The sequence below is a fragment of the Sorex araneus genome, chromosome 1 (genome assembly GCF_027595985.1).
Source record: "Sorex araneus isolate mSorAra2 chromosome 1, mSorAra2.pri, whole genome shotgun sequence".
Lineage (NCBI taxonomy): Eukaryota > Metazoa > Chordata > Mammalia > Eulipotyphla > Soricidae > Sorex > Sorex araneus.
The window spans coordinates 8,554,568-8,571,560 of NC_073302.1; the positions used below are offsets into that span (position 1 = coordinate 8,554,568).

At 52.5% G+C, this 16,993-nt stretch overlaps 1 protein-coding gene across 3 annotated transcripts in view; it reads left to right on the plus strand.

The window, feature by feature from the left end:
• DENND1A (DENN domain containing 1A) overlaps positions 1–16,993 on the plus strand; it is a 549,524-nt gene that overhangs the window by 330,584 nt on the left and 201,947 nt on the right. The gene's annotated exons all lie outside the window — the stretch shown is intronic.

The window sequence follows — 16,993 nt, forward strand, 5'->3', positions numbered from 1 at the left end:
ATCTTTCTAGCCCCATGTTTTCTTTCTTCGTTCGGTGGTAACACATACAGAAATTGACTGGGAGTACAATAGCCAACAGGTACCTCTGTCAAGGTGCTAAGAACTTCGGGTGGGTATTTACATAATGAAGGGCTTATGGGTAAATATCCCTTGTGTTATTTGTTGACCTGTAAATACAAGGAACTTGTTGGAACCATCTCGAGACTATAGGAGTCCTCCCTTTTGCTTTCACCATTGGCACAGCACTGTAGCACTGTCGTCCCATTGTTCATCGATTTGCTCGAGCGGGCACCAGTAACGTCTCCATTGTGAGATTTGTTGTTACTGTTTTTTGGCATATCGAATACGCCACGAGTAGCTTGCCAGGCTCTGCCGTGCAGGCGGGATACTCTCGGTAGCTTACCGGGCTCTCCGAGAGGGACGGAGGAATCGAACCCAGGCCGGCCGCGTGCAAGGCCTAACCCGCTGTGCTATTGCTCCAGTCCGCTTTCATCATTAATGTCTTTATTTCCTTGGTATTGTTTGACTGTCAAGAACTCACCAGTTTATTTCCTGCTGAGCACTAGGCCCATTGCACAGAGAGAACAAAGCAAGCTCTTGCCCTCCAGAGAACAGCAGTCAGAGTACAGCTCTCGGTTCGTTTGCATTTTATTTTAAACTGTAAGCGCAGTTTATAACCTCGGGGCCTGAAAACCCAAGCTGAGTGTTAGGAAGTATTGCCAACCAGATTTGTCAGTGTATTTTTATTGGATTGAATAGAATCCCTTGGAAAAAAGTCTAGTTCATAACTAGTTACTATTGCCTTTGGAGTGTTAATCTCCAGTGCAACAAAAACAGGATTATCATCAGGGCCAAGTGTAGGGCACCTGCCTTACATGCAGCTGACCTGGGTTCGACTCCTAGTATCCCATATAGTCCCCTGAGCACTGTCAGGAGTAATTCCTGAATGCAGAGCCAGGAGTAACCCCTGAGCATCCCAGGTGTGACCCAAAAACAACAAATAAACAAACAAAAACAGGATATCATCTCAGTGAAACCGAATTAAACCCTTAACACGTACTCTGGACTAAGCACTATTTTCCCCACTTACTGTCCTTTTTCTTTAAAAAAAAAAAAAAAGAATTGTTATAACACTGTGATTTACCTGGATAACACATGGAACAAGTGTTCCAACACCAACCCTACCACCAGTGTGCTATTCCCCCCCACCAGTGTCCCTGGTGTCCCACCTCCCACCCCAGCCTGCCCCTTTGCAAGCACAGATTACATCGTATCTTTTGTGACAACACAAAGGCAAATGGAATTATCAGGCCTTAGACGGAGAGGAGTCAGTTTGTGACCATTGTTGTATCTCCCACTGATGTTACTGCAGTCATTGTCCGCGGCTCTGCAGTGCTGGTTGGCGCTGGCTGAGCCCGCGGTGTCATTGTGTCGGCTCAGTGAGCGTGGTGGGCTTCTACGCAACTTTCCCATCAGATGTGCTGTGATCCCACCGGGCTGACGGTACTAAGAAATTTTGAGGTCCCGGAACTGTTGCTGTGGAACAATGAGTTCATTGGCGGAGCTGGGCCTTTCCTGGGCTGGGGAGCGTCGGGTGGGGCTGCAGTGCCCGCCCCCACTCCCAGAAGGCCCCGGAGTTCTCTGGGGCTAAGCACTGTTTCTGTCTGTTAACACGTTGAGTCTTCACCTTGACCGTTTGTAATAAGCTCAGTTATTACCTCCGACTTACAGGTTAGGAAACACGGGCCTTCTGTGTGATTGTATGTAGATAAATCTCGTGTAGTATTAAACAGACAAAATTATTCCTGCTTCCTCCTCAAATTGAAATTTTAAAAAATGGAGATGGGAGAAATCAATAAGCACAAGGAGCAGAAAGCTTTTTCAAATGATAGAAGTACTATCATGCATGTTGTGCGAATATTTGAAAATGAAACGAAAGTTTCAGTTGGCAGACAATTTTAGGGGACAGAGAGACGGTGCAGGTATTACACCCCCCCCCCAAAAAAAGAGCAAAACCAAAAAAAAAAACAAAAAGCTGGGGCTGGAGGGATAACACAGCGGGTAGGGGGTTTGCCTTGCACACAGCTGACCCGAGTTCGATTCCCAGCATCCCATATGGTCCCCTGAGCACCGCCAGGAGTAATTCTTGAGTGCAGAGCCAGGAGTAACCCCTGTGCATTGCTGGGTGTGACCCCCCCCCCCCAAAAAAAAAAAGCTGTAATTGCCATAATTAAATCAGGAATCTATAAAAGAATCTAGAGACAGTATAGCAGTTAGGGTATATGCCTAGCATGTCCCTAGCTTGAATTGGATTCCTGATACCACAGGGTCCCCTGAGCATCACTGGATGCATGTTTGGGGGCCCCCGGTACCACAGCAGTGGCCGGGTATCCCCAGCAGGGCCCAAGCTGCATCGAATCATCACATCATTAGGTCCTTGAGCTAAAATGACAGCTGGGCTAGCCAAGAATCACGACAGGGACCCTTGGAGCACCTGAGCACGTTGGGAGAACCCTCCTCCCCCCTGCACACACGTAGAATGGGTATATCACTTCTAGAAATTTTTTTTTTGTGCTTTTTGGGTCACACCTGGCGATGCACAGGGGTTACTCCTGGCTCTGCACTCAGGAATCACTCCTGGCGGTGCTCGGGGGACCATATGGGATGCTGGGAATCGAACCCGGGTCGGCAGCGTGCAAGGCAAACGCCCTACCCACTGTGCTATCACTCTAGCCCCCTAGAAATTTAATCAGCATATCAGTTTTTCTAAATTATTAAATCCATATTTTCAGGTACGTTTTATCAAATGTCTTAAGGAACCAATCACTTATAGACAATCTCTTTAAGAGCCAAAGAAAGAAATGCATGGCTTTTCTCTGTGACACAAGGGGAAAATAGCTTTCCTTGTGACCCTTAAATTGCCTTGATCTTCAGCCACTCAGGAAGACATTATAAGGAAATTCATTAATCAGTTTCACTCATTAACATATCGGTATGTAATACAGTTGCAAGTGGAGATAAAATGCAATTCACAGTTACGAGGGCGATGTCGATAGTACTACGAAACCTATCAGTATAACTTCCCGCATTAGCATATTAAAAAGGCAGCAGCATATGATCACCAGTAGTGGGAGAGAAAGCGTGCTCATGAATAGGAAGATTCAGTAGGCTGAAGTTGTCATTTGCTCCCAGAAAGAGATCTGGTTCGGATACAGTAATCGTCAAAATCCAGCGAGCCTTTCCACCGCACAGATTCTAAAATTAATATGAAACAGCAAGGGAAGAGCCAAGATACATTTGAAGGAAACAGTGGATTAGCACAGTTGTAGTTAAGACACGAGTAATGAGCGGGGACGGGGCTCCGAGACTGATGGAACGGGCTGGAGATTGCAGAGACAGCCCCACGTGCACAGACTTCTTATAAACAACAGAAGCAGCGTAGTAACATCTGGGGGATGGATGGGCCTCTCCCTGATTGATTATCCACATTGGGAGGAGAAGGAAGACGGTTCCTATCTCATGCCATATGCAGCACTATATTCCACATGCATTGGGTACTTACGTGTGAAAAAGCAAATATTATTTTGAAGCTCTTAAAGCAAAAAGTCTCTGGGATCTTGGAGAAGAAAGGGGTTTGTTTAAATGACCCAAAATGGAAATTATCTGAAGAAAGAGATTAAAATTGTGAACATGTATTCATTGAAAGAATTCTTAGAACTGCAAGGTTTAAAAGCACAAGGCCAAATAAATAAATAAAATAAAATAAATAATAAAGATAAATAAATAAAAGCACAAGGCAAGTCCGGTAATAGAAACGTGGAGAAAAAGCACCAGCAGGCTCTTCACAAAGGGAAAGAAAATGCTAGTAAACAGAGAGAGGAAATTATAAGATACTGATTAAAATACAAGTTTTACAAAAGTTGTAGTATCTGACAAAAGTCATTTTCTAGCAGAGAATTTTATGTACTATCCTTTGAAGGGTGTATAGAACAAAACTATTAGGAAGTTCACAACTCAAGAATTGTATTCTGGGTGGAATTGGAGAGAGAGAGGAGAGAGAGAGGTGTGTGTGAGAGAGAGGAGTGTGTGTGTGTGTGTGTGTGTGTGTGTGTGTGTGTGTGTGTGTGTACTTACAAACCTGCACAGCCATCCTGGTCATGGGTGCTGGGTTACATGAACAAGAGTGACCTCGCAGCACTGTCTCCTTGGTCTTTCAAGCCGGACAGAGCTCCATTTCTCATCCCCAGCGAACCCAGAAACATGTTGTCAGCAGAGGGGCGCCTCTGCAGGGAAAGAGCAGCCCGGCCCACACGCCCAGACCCCGGTGCAGAAGTCAGAGTGAAAGACGCCGGCAGCTGCCGGAGCCAGCGGCGTTTCACTCACAGAGCATTGAGGCCCGAGAGACCAAATGGGGATTGTTTCAGGGATAGATGCAAACTACCATAAAGGGGGTAAAAAATGGATATGTCCACAAAATTTAGGTAGCAGCATCATCACGGGGCGGGAAGCGAGTTGGGAAGAAGTATGCGGGGACCTTCCAAAGTGCAGCTCGGTTTGGGGTCCAACAAGGGTCCACTAGTAAATATGTTTTCCGAGACCATCTGGTCCCGGCTGCCGAAGCCGGGCTTCAGCCGTGTGGGCTCACAATAGTGACCTCACGGGTGAGACGGAGGCTGACAACGCTTGTGTCACAGAAGCAGGATGTGGGCCTGACCTCCGGGCCGTGCTCGGCCAGCTCAGGAGATGTGTCCGAAGTGTGGATTCTTAAGAGGTTTTGCCATCGGAAAGTTTGCTTGCATCCTCTGTCTGCTTGGGGGGCTGGGGGCAGGGGTGTGGTGGAGGGGGACTCCCTTCCCGCAGCTCCTGGCCGAGCAGGCTGGCAGTTCAGTGTGCGGCACTGCCGTGTCTGGGATTACCCAAGCCACCCCAGCAGGGCTCGGGGACCCAGCCTTGCCTGGGATTAAGCTGGGGCCAGCTGTATGCAAGCCATGCGCCTTAATGCCTGTAACTTTCTCTCCCGCCCCAAAGTTACTTCATTGAATATGTGTCTGCCGGGGCTGGAGTGATAGCTTGGCGGGTAGGGCGTTTGCCTCGCACGCAGCTGACCTGGGTTCGATTCCCAGCATTCCACATGGTCCCCCGAGCACTACCAGGAGTCATTTCCTGAGTGCAGAGCCAGGAGTAACCCCTGTGTATCACTAGGTATGACCCAAAAAGCAAAAAAAAAAAAAAAAAAGTATGTATTTTAGATTTTTGAAGGCATATGAAAAGCTACCAAAGCCCTTTCACTGTAAAAGTTTTGCAACGCAGGGTAGAGGCAAGATATTTCCCACAGAAGGATTAAAACTGGAAACCTCACGGGCGGGACCTGGCCTCGTCGGTGCTGGGGAGGAGGAGGCAGTGACCTGCGCCCTAAGTGTGGAAGGGAACATGCTGTCGGCCCTGAGTTCTCGCCTGCGGAGGAGAGTGGCAGCCAGCCCTGGCCCTGCGCTCTGCTGCCCTTTGCAGGTGGACTGTCCTGTCCTCTCTCCAGCTGACCACCCCGCCCAGCTGGCATCACTCAGGAAGTATGTGTCAGGGCACTATTCAAGCGTTGTGGATGGGGGTAGAGCGATAGCACAGCGGGTAGGGCGTTTGCCTTGCATGCAGCCGACCCAGGTTCGATTCCCATAGGGTCCCCCGAGCACCGCCAGGAGTGATTCCTGAGTGCAGAGCCAGGAGTAACCCCTGAGCATCGCCGGGTGTGACCCGAAAAGGACAGCTCCAGTCTCAGGGTTAAGATTTCTGTGCCTGCTGCCTTTTGTGTCTTCAGTAGTGACTTCTCAGGACGCTCTGGCGGGAGGGGCAGCGGGTCGCGAAGGTTCTTCTAGACCGGGCTGTGGACAAACCCGGTGGCCACCCAGTCTCGCCTCACCACCCGGCACTTCCCTTCCTCCTGCCGGGTGACCGTCAGCCTCCTCCTCTTTGCAGCCCGGGGAACCTCGAGACTCCCCTGGGCCGCCCCTGGAAACGGGGCCGCGCGGCCGGAGACAGCCCCCGGGCGGGCGCTGTCGATCAATAGCCGGGAGACGTTCGTCTAAGGAAACAGGAGTTTCTGCTCCCCTGCTCAGTTAGCGCGAATTGATCGGTCTCTTTTACGGATGATGAATAGGGGCGGCTTAACTCAGTCCTGTGCTCTCATGTAACCGTTTCCATGCCCAGGAGCCCCATTTTTCTCCCACAGTTCCAGAGCCCAGCGCAGTTCCGATGGCGCTTTTGGTGGCTCCCGAGGCTAGAGGTGTCGGCATCCCCAGGTACGCGCAGAGAACCACCACCCCCCCCACCCCCCGCCCCGTGCCATCATTCACACGGCAGCCCCCTCTTCCTCCCGCACCCTCTCCCACGTCTTCCAAGCGAGACCTACTGTGTGCCAGGCACCGTCACACACTTTTGTCCCCACTCACTCTTGTCGTCGCCCTGGGAACGCGCCCGTGTCCAGCTCCCTTCGCAGGCCTCGCGGGCTGGCACTCGAAGCGGAAATGCATCTTTCAGGGGCCGGCAGAGATGGGATTCAAACCCACTTGTCTTGGCTCGAGTCCACCCCTCATGCTGCCCCCCCCCACTCCCAGGGGGCTGCGTTTGTCCCAAGTCCCCCCTGGCTCGCAGAGGCTTCTTCCTGGTGTGAGTCTGTTGGTCTCGGGGGCAGGGGGTGGGGTGGGGAAGGACCCCCAGCCTGCCCGTGGCTAGTCTGTATCCAGGGTCACTGCGCAGGTCCTGTGTGCCTAGTGCCACTGTGGTCCCGGGGGGCAGGAGGCTGAGCGGGCCCGTTCCTGACTGGCACCCAGCCTCTCGCCATCAGGGGTCCATGTCCAGGACACTCACAGACCCAGGCTGGCTCTGCCCCGCACCTGGGGGCAGGGGGCACCTGCTTCTGGCATGGCCAGGGGGTCCAGGGCTTTCGGCGCTGCCGTCCCATCCAGCCCCCGTGGGTCTCACTGACGTCCCCCACTCATTGAGGGCTCCTGCCCCTTCGGAAAACCAAGACTGTCCCATTAAACAGTGACCGCGTCACATTTCCTCTCCAGAGGAACACGTGTGGGGTTTTACTTAGTGGGTGGTCTTTGGAACATTGTCCACAGGAAGCATGATCTGACCCAGCTAAATGCTCCCTGCCCGCCCCCCCGGCCCCCACCAGACTTACTAAACCCAGTACCGTCTCTCAGAAGGAAATGACTCAGCACTCCTCTGGAAATCCACCTTCTTTATTTGGTTTGTTTGGGGCCCCACACGCCATCGGCCTCAGGACTCCCCCCTGGCTCTGTGCTCAGGGATCCTTCCTGGCGGGACCCAGGGGACCAAACGCCTTGATGGGAATCGAACCCAGGGCGGCCAGGTCCAAGGCAAGCGCCTTAACCCCTCTCCTGCCCAAATCTACTTCCTTTAAGCAAACAAAAAGTGCCCCCTAATTGCACCCAAGGCAACTACTGCCCCCCAGATGATCCCGGTGTCCCCCAGAGCGGCGTCACCCAGTTTGGGCAACACTGGTTTAGTGTGAAGACCTTTCCCCAGCTAGTTGGGCCTTGACGCTGAGCTGTTTATGCCGTCCCCGTCACTGTGAAGAGAACGGTGACTCCTGCCGGTCCCTCACTGTGCCAGCCCGGAGGCTTCTGCTCAAGCAGCGTCCCCCTGTGGGTTTCTTCCCAGCCCAGCCTCGGGGCCGGGCCTTGTGGCCTTGTGTCCCCAGCACTGTGGTACTGTGTCCCCAGCACCCTGGGGTCTCTGGTCCTTAGTAGATGCCTCATTATTTCGGTAGCAGGGCAGACCCTTCTCAGCCTCAGGCCCAGGCCTGTCCCTCCCACTCCCTCTTAGCACACGGGGTCACCGGGGTCACAGGGTCGAGCAATGGCCACGCAGGTGCATCAGGAAGCAACGCAGGTGTGGCATGGCATGGCGTGGCACAGCGTTCCCGTGGAACTCGCCCTGGTGGCGACACTGGCCACCCCGGGGAATGCGGGCCGCGTGGAAGGTCCGTCTGCGCCTCTGAAGCCCTTCGAGCCGGCGGGAGAGGGGACGGTGGCAGTTGACAGAGGGCCCCGGGCCAGGCCGCCCTGCCCGCATGCTGCGCCCGGCGTGTTCCAGCCGCAGGAACAAGCTGCGTTATTTGGTTTCAAACTGTGCTCGAGAGAAGCCAAGACCTTGTCACTGGAAACTTACCAAACAGAGGATTCAAAGACTAAATTTAGTGTTCTATTTTAAAAAATAAAAGAAATCGAACATTTTGTTTGTTCATCTTTTATACATTAGAGAGAGGGAGAGAGAAAGACAGAGAGAGAGAGAGAGAGAGAGAGAGAGTAGCCTAGATGACACAGACAAAGGAGAGTAGCAAGAGGACGCTCGGAGCAAATGAGTCCCTTTGACGGGGAGGGAGTGAGCGAGGGCCAGGGAATCCAGACTCCGCGGCCAAACTCCCGTGTCGCATCGCCTCTCTTCTCCACCACATAAAATCTTACTGTGGCTCAGAGAACATTAGAAAGCTGTTAGGTAGGAGTGACGGGAACCCCACCGGCAGATGCAGGGGGAGGGGCGCCTGTGTTCTTGATGGGGCTTTTCTCTTGTCCTTAAGTGTAAACACCGTGTGCTGCTCTGAACGCCTCGACAGTCGGGTTTCTCTCGTGCGTGTGGTGCTGTGGCTGCAGGGACGAGCTCTGAGACAGGGCAGGGGGTCCCGTGTGAGGTCCCGTAGCAGCCTCGACTTGTGACACTCGAAGAATTGCTGTGGCTCGGACCCCGGCCTCCCTGTGCCTCTTGCTTTCCCGCCTGGCCTCGTCTGTGGCTGCTGCCACGGACCCTGAGTGCCCCTGAGTGCCTTCCCATTGCCGACCTGGGCCTTAGTTCCCTTGGAATCTTCGAGAGACCTGTTTATTTTTTTTTGGGGGGGGGTGGGTTTTTGGGTCACACCCGGCGATGCACAGGGGTTACTCCTGGCTCTGCACTCAGGAACCACCCCTGGCGGTGCTCAGGGGACCCTATGGGATGCTGGGAATCGAACCCGGGTCGGCCGCGTGCAAGGCAAACGCCCTAACCGCTGAGCTATTGTTCCAGCCCCTCAAGAGACCTGTTTAAAAGTCCATATTCTTGGCCACCGCCTCCAGACCAAGGTCAAAGGTCTAGCCCGGAACCATAGAGCATCTGGTGTGAAGAGGTCCTCCAGGCCATAGGTCCTGGCCCGCTCAGAAGCAGTGACTAGGAATGCTCTTAAGTCAGAACCAACATTCGCTCTTTGATGGTTGTTGCTTTGCATCATTAAATTTATTTTCTTTCTGAGGCCACATACCAGTGGTGGGTTAGGTTTGTTTGGGAGACTTCCATAGGTTCATACCAGCACCCCGGACAGTGCTTGGCTTCCCCTATTTCTCTCTGGGAACGCTGTGATTGGATGTGCCCAGTGTCAAACAGGACAGAGCATCGTCTCCTGCAGTTCCTGGGAATATTGACACTGATGGGCCCTGACAGGAAGGTCCTCATGAACCCACATTCAGTTCCAGCTTCCTTCCTTCCTTCCTTCCTTCCTTCCTTCCTTCCTTCCTTCCTTCCTTCCTTCCTTCCTTCCTTCCTTCCTCCTTCCTTCCTTTTTCCTTCCTCCTTCCTTCCTTCCTTCCTTCCTCCTTCCTTCCTTTCTTTTTCCTTCCTTCCTTCCTTCCTTCTTTCTTTCTTTCTTTCTTTCTTTCTTTCTTTCTTTCTTTCTTTCTTTCTTTCTTTCTTTCTTTCTTTCCTTCCTTCCTTCTTTTCTTTCTTACTTATTTTTTAATTAAATCCTGTGTCTGCATTCAGGAATCACTCTTGGCCATTTTCGGGGAGCCATACCAGATGCCATACAGGATGCTGGGATCGATCCCTGGTCGGTTGTGTGCAAGGCAAGCATTTTACCTGCTGTACTGTGGTGATGGGCCTCATTCCCCTGACCCTGAACATGACAGGGACTAATGGAGATGTTACTGACCCCCACTCGAGCAAATCGATGAACAACAGGATGACAGTGATACAGTGATACTGTGGTCCTATCCTCCTGGTTCTTTAAGGCACATTACACAAGGGCTGGAGCGATAGCACAGCGGGGAGAGCGTTTGTCTTGCACGCGGTCGACTCAGTTCCATTCCCAGCATCCCATATGATCCCCCAAGCACTACCAGGAGTAATTCCTGAGTGCAGAGCCAAGAGTAACCCCTGTGCATTGCCAGGTGTGACCCCCCCTCAAAAAAAAAAAAAAGACCCATCACACAGATTCTTGGTGTAGAAATATTTGCAAGGAAGCCCACCTCCTGCCAGCCCTTGCTGAAGGTGTGGGGGTCGGGGAGAAGTCCCCCCACCCCTCTTCAGTCCCGTTGCTTCTGGCCGCCTGTCAGAAGGCTCCGGAGGCCAAGCACCACTTTCTTTTGGCGGCTCCGGTGGCTGTGATGCTTCCAAGTGTCATCTTGGCAGAGGCCGTTGCTGTCCAGCTCTAGAGCTCATTGTATTTTGTTTGTTCTTGTTTGGGGATGCCGTACCTTGCCATGCTCAGGGTTTACTCGTGACTGTGTGCTCAGGGTTCACTCCTGGCATTGTTTGGGGGACCATATGGAATGCCGGGGATTGAACCAGGCTTGACCACAGGCAAGGCAAGCGCCCTCCCCACTGTACTATTGCCCCAGCCCCTAGAGCACAATTTAAATTTGTTTGAACTAGTTAGGTTGTTTACAGAAACAAACAAACACCATTGGGGGGGCACTATATGCCAGGGCTTGATTGTCAGCATTATTGCAAACTTGTCACCTACATTGTAATGAAAACAGATTTCTTTTTTTGCTTTTTGGGTCACACCTGGCAGTGCACAAGGGTTACTCCTGGCTTTGCACTCAGGAATCGCCCCTGGCGGTGCTCAGGGGACCATATGGGATGCTGGGAATCGAACTCAGTTTGGCGGCGTGCAAGGCAAACGCCCTACCTGCTGTGCTATCACTCCAGCCCCAATGAAAACAGATTTTAAAAATAAATAAAATGAAGTCAGAGTAAGAGTTCAGAGAATTACGCCAGAAAACCAAGAACTATACCGAGAGGAGACCCAGGACAGCTGCCGGTTGCTTCCCCTTGCTGCCTTGGCCCGCCGTGGCTGTGGGCATTTACTCGTCCCCGTTCCCCAGAAGGTAGTTGGGGAAGCAGGAGCAGGAGGAGGAGGAGACCCCCCCAGGGAGAAACTGAAGTGAGGCGGCCCTCCGTCCGGCCCTGCTCCCCAGTACCCCCAAATCAAGAATCAGTGCCTGGTGGGCTTTGGGGAAGCAAAGCCCCTTGTCCTTCTCCCCAACCACATGCCCCCAACTGTCTGCAGTGGCCCAAAGGTCTTGATTCCTGAGACCGTCTGAATCACCAGCTCTTTTCCCGCTTCCAGCGGTAAACAAGATTTGAACATGGATAAGCCATTTATCAATGAAAGGTGGATCTTGAACCCTTCATTGGCCCAGAGGGTTAACTTTCAGTGCTCCTGTAGGACTTTTTGTTTTTTGGACAAGATCGGGTAGTGGAGTGAGCGAGACTCTATAATGTAGAGTGAGTGATATGTCGTGAGACTCGGTCCGTTACGTCCCCACTCGGAACCGGGGCATCTCTGTTTTCCAGCCTTGCGGTTAGAGAGTGCATCTCATTCTCCAGCAGAGAAAGCGGACAGTGTTTCCTCTGAGCCTTGCGAGATAGGTGACTCTTGCTTGAAATGGACAAGCATCTAAACATTGCGAGGGGTCCGAGAACTGGCTCTGTGGCCCGGAGCACCAGCCTTGTCAACCTCTCCAGCCCTATTCCTGCCACCTCCCACGTGTGCCAAACCGTCCTGGTCGCATTCAAAGTAGACACTGGGCACCCTGGACCAGAAGTTCCCGGGGAACCTGCCAGAAAAGTAGGTTTTGCAATGGGCTTCCTGAACTTGGCGGTGAACCCTTGCCTTCAACTCTAGAATCCTTAGAATTTCCTACGGGTTAAAATTCCCACCTCAAGAAATAGCTCAGCAGGTAGGGGGGCTTGCCTTGCATGCAGCAGACCCGGGTTCGATCCCCAGCACCACATATAGTCCCCTGAGTCCCATCCTTGCCACCCTAGAGTGAGTAAAATATGACGAATCTGCAAGAAGTGGTCCCATCTGTGTTTATTTTTTTCCCTCCCAAAACGATTCCTTTCTGCCCGTTGGTTTTCTTGCCCTAGATCTTTGGTCACCCCCAGCAGTCAGGCAGGCACACTGCCCTGGAATTTGGCAAGTGCTGACAACATCGCAGCTGGCTCTGAGTCCTCAGCGCCGCCGTGCCTGGGCTCGGCAGAGGCGCCCCAAACATTTCGGAGTTAATTTATGCATTGAGGAAACACAGTAGCCATTATAGTCTGACAGACCTGGATGTGAGTCCCAGTTCTGTCACTTACGAGCTCTGTGGCCTTGGGCAAGTTATTTCACCTCAGAGACTGTTTCCTTATCTGTGAAATGTAGCAATGAGTGTGTACATATATAAATACACACCACACACACACACACACACACACACACACACACACACGCACACACGCATGCGCCCTGTAAAACCAGATTTTCATCCTGCATCATGGTGCATGGTGCATACCCTGCTGTGAGATTCATTCCCTTTTCTCTCGTCTGTCTGTCTGTTTCTCTCTCTCTCTCTCTCTGGGATTCCTATATTTATCCCATATTAAATGACAGAACTGCCACGAGGACTCAGTTAAGGCATTGGACTTAAGATGGCGACTCTCTGGCATTGTCCCTGAAAAATGCCGGGACTGTGAAATTCAGCAGCACTTTGCCGTGAAATTTCCCCTCCCCCCATCATTGATCTTTCCCCATTCATGTCCCACCCCCACGGCCGTTGCCCTTCCTCGCTCCCTTTGCCTCAAAGAGGGGGAGGGGCGCCATGGAGAAGGCTCCGAGACAGGGCTGACCTTGGGCCCCGTGGCCGAGGACACGGGTTGCTGCAGGTGTGGCTAGAACCCACCGGTGGTGCTTCACACGCTGTGTCCTGGCGAGACGGGCTGTTGGCTGTTATAATTTGTCGGGTTTAGTCTGGAGTCTGAGACTCTTCAGCTGCTCCAGGGCAAAATCTTTTGGGGTGTCATTAAATGGGATTGATAATTGGCTTCTGATGAATATTCATCGTGACTAATGACTTTGGGCAAATTTTACATGTACTCTCGTCCTCTTCTCCCACCGAGTGAGATTTTGATAGGGCCATTTCCCTCCACTTGCTCTTCAATTCAACAGTCTCCGTAGTACCCTTTGTTGACTGCAATCCAGGCGACCGACTTTGCACCCTTTTTTAAACTTCGTATTCCCCGCGGAACCGGCGCGGTCCTGTGGGAACCCTTCCTTTTGTAAACAGACTTAGTTTGGGAGTTTTAAAGTCAACGCCGAGTGACGATTTTCAGGCTTGACTGTGTTATTTCCAGTGAGGCGTGCAGTGACTGTGTGTCTGGCACACGAGAGTGACAGAAGATACTCTGCCACTTCTGTGGGATCACCTTCGCCGAGGTGCCCAAGTAACCGACGCACGTGACGGACGCCTGCCAGTTAGGGTTTTGGAAAGGAGCCAAGCGGTTCCCTTTGTTTGTTTTCTTCATCAAATGGGTAAATGCATTGTACTCCACTCGCGGAGATCCAGCCTTGAGAGAAGCCCCAGTGAAAATGATGCCCCGACTCCTCAGAAGTCTGAGTTTTACGAAGGCTTAAATCTGGGTAATTGCAAAATCTAAGCGTTGGGCTTGGGCTCGGGTTTAGTTTTGGTATTTTTTAGGTGACAGAGACCTGAAAAGTTACCATCTAAAGAGAAAGTGCCTGCTTCTTTTAATCTCCTGAAATAGGATTTTGATTCCACTCGCTTTCAGCTACAAAGGGGCCAAATACCAAGTTCTGCCTCAGCCAGGAGCGTTCTCTGAAAGGACTCCTTCCAAGAGAATTGCAAATGACTTCTTGCGATGATAATGCCTGACGCTTGTATGGTACCTTCTAGATTTGCAGAGTGTTTTTGTTTATTTAATTAAGTGTGTTGTGGTGAGAGTAGGTTATGTTAGTGAATGAACAGATGAGCGAATCCATTGACTTGATTTTCCACAAGTGGCATCTGTGCGTATCCCCCTTTGGAGTGATGGATTTTGAACTTGAGTCACGTACCCCGGTCTGCGGAACTCAGGAAAATCCCGGCCCCACGCTGCTGGGGTCAAACCACAAACTATCTTCGCATCAGGAATATGTGCTCCGAACTGTCCTGCTGCCAGTCCCAGGACATTAGCGAGCTCTGACGTAGCGCAGTGCCACTGAGAAGACAGAGGGAAGGGGAGTCGGTGTCTTTTGTACGTGAAGGCGAGACAACAGAAATGCCCACAGCGGCAGTCCCATTGGGGGCACGTGTGCCAGGGAGCACTGTGGGGGCTTTACAGAAGAAGGCAGGACGGGCCCCGACACCGACAGAGAAAGAGCTTGGCAGGGGCCCAAAGCCTGACCCCTGGAGCGGATGGGTGGGGAGAGAGAAGGCCGGAAGAGGGGCCTCGCTGGGCCTGTGGGTAGTTTCTTCCATGTGGAGCCTCAGAGGACACTGGCCGGGTGCTCTCGGGTCGGGAGGCGGGAGCAAGCGTGCCAGGCCCAGAGGTGTCCCCAAAAGCCCAGCAGAGGAGACCGCGGGCAAAAGCACTTGTGCGGCTGCAGGACGGGCAGGAAGCCAATGGCCGAGGCCAGGGCGCAGCTGGAGCTGTTCTCCCAACCCCCACTCGCTGGAGCTGGATGGAGAGAGGACGGGCTCCAAGTGGAGCAGCCGGAACCAGCTGTCGGCACCTGGGCCGGGTTCCCGAGCACGCACGGAGAAACCGGGATATGGAGGGAGGCAGGGGAGAGCAAGCCGTCCCGGGTTTTCCCCCTCAGCCGCCGGCCGTGGGGCCTGCACCGTCAGGTTCCAAGCCGGCCGTGTTCCTTCCCGGCCCTCTGCAGGGTCCCCTCCTCCATGACCACGTGAATGGCCTTCTGTCAGTGGAGGCCAGTCATTGGCTTCCGAACAGGACCAGGGCCACTTGGGTGTGGGCTTCCCAGAGGAGCATGGCGGGAAGACAGGAGCAGCCATAGGACAGTGGGCCGGGCGCCTGCCTGGCCCTCGGCCACCCCAGGTTCGATCCCCAGCACCGCCCAGAGCGATCCTGGAGTGCAGAGCCAGGAGTCAGCCCTGAGCACCACCAGATGTGGCCCAGAAACCAAACAAGAGAAGAACAGGCCCCGAGGGAACCCAGTGTGGTTGGCGTCTGTCCTGTCCCCAGAGCCCAGAGGAGGCCTCTCCCCTTCCTGCACGCGTCTGCACATTCGGTGGCCGTTTCCTCCGGTCTCTGTTTCCTAACTTGTTAATCTTATTAAATGCTGATGATGTGATGTGTCTAGCTTTTAAGGAAGATCAGAGAGATGGAATAGGGAGAGGCAGGATTAGTCACTGTGTGGTTGGTTATCCGTGCCGGAGAACACATTTTCTCCCCAGTCCTTGAACCTAAGTTAATTCCCGATGGATTAAAGAATTCAGTCCTGGGCTGGAGCGATAGTACAGCGGGTAGGGCATTTGCCTTGCACACAGCTGACCCGGGTTTGATTCCCACCATCCCATATGGTCCCCTGAGTACCGCCAGGAGCAATTCCTGAGTGCAGAGCCAGGAGTAACCCCTGTGCATTGCCAAGTGCGACCCAAAAAGAAAAAAAAAAAATTCAGTGCAGGGCAAAATTTGGAGAGCCTTCTTTGTATCAAAGCCATGGAAACTGTCATGAAGGAACATATTTATCTGTGTAATCACTTAAATTGTCGGTGTATTCAGAGATTCAAAGAAAAATAAATAAAAATCATTTGTTCTCACAGACGCTCCAAAGGATTAGCATCTTTTGCATATTCAGTATTTGCTTATGGATCAATAAAAATTAACACGAGAAAAATTGGGCTGAGAATACGAATAGTCCATTTAGCTAAGAAATACAGCCAAGGGGATAGGTGGCAGCTGGGGCTGGAGAGACAATTCAGCGGGTAAGTCCCTTGCCCCACACACGTCCCCCACCTGGGTTCCATCACCGGATCACTGGCAGTTGGGCTGTGGGCCCCTGAGCTCCACCAGGTGTGGTCCCTGATAGAGCCAGGAGTCAGCGCTGAGCATCGCCAGGTGTGGCCCCCAAAGCAAAACCAAACCAAACCAAACAAGAAATATACGGCCTTGGTGGGGCTGGAGAAGGTGGGGTACTTGCCTGTCATGCAGCTGACCTGGGTTCCATCCCCAGCACCCCATACGTTTCCCCAAGCCCCCACCAGGAGTCATCCCTGAGCACCACCACCCTAAAAGGGGTTGGGGGGGGGGATGTTTCACCTTGGTCTTTTTTTGTTGTTAATTTTTTTTGTTGTTAATAGCACGCCCTACCCGCTGTGCTATTGCTCCAGCCCCTTCACCTTGGTCTTGATTCAAGAAATAAAAATAAAATCAAGGGGCTGGAGTGATAGCACAGCGGGTAGGTAGGGCATTTGCCTTGCACGCGGCCAACCCGGGTTCGATCCCCAGCATCCCATATGGTCTCCTGAGCACCGCCAGGAGTAATTCCTGAGTGCATGAACCAGGAATAACCCCTGTGCATCGCCAGGTGTGACCAAAAAGCAAAAATAAGTAAATAAATAAAAACAAGATGGGTAACAATTGGGAGAGGGGGCAGGATCCCAGAGCAGCGGGGCTCAGGGCTCACTCCTGTGGCGCCCGGGGACTGTCTGATGTACCAGGGTCAACTCAGGTTCAGATACATGCAAGGCAGGCACCTTAGCCCACCTCTGCTTCCCAGCTCCTAGATAGCAATTTTTTTTTTCTTTTTGGATCACACCCGGCGATGCTCAGGGGCTACTCCTGGCTCTGCACTCAGGAATTACTCCTAGCAGTGTTCTGGGGACCATATGGGATGCTGGGATTCGAACCCGGGTTGGCCGTGTGCAAGGCAAAC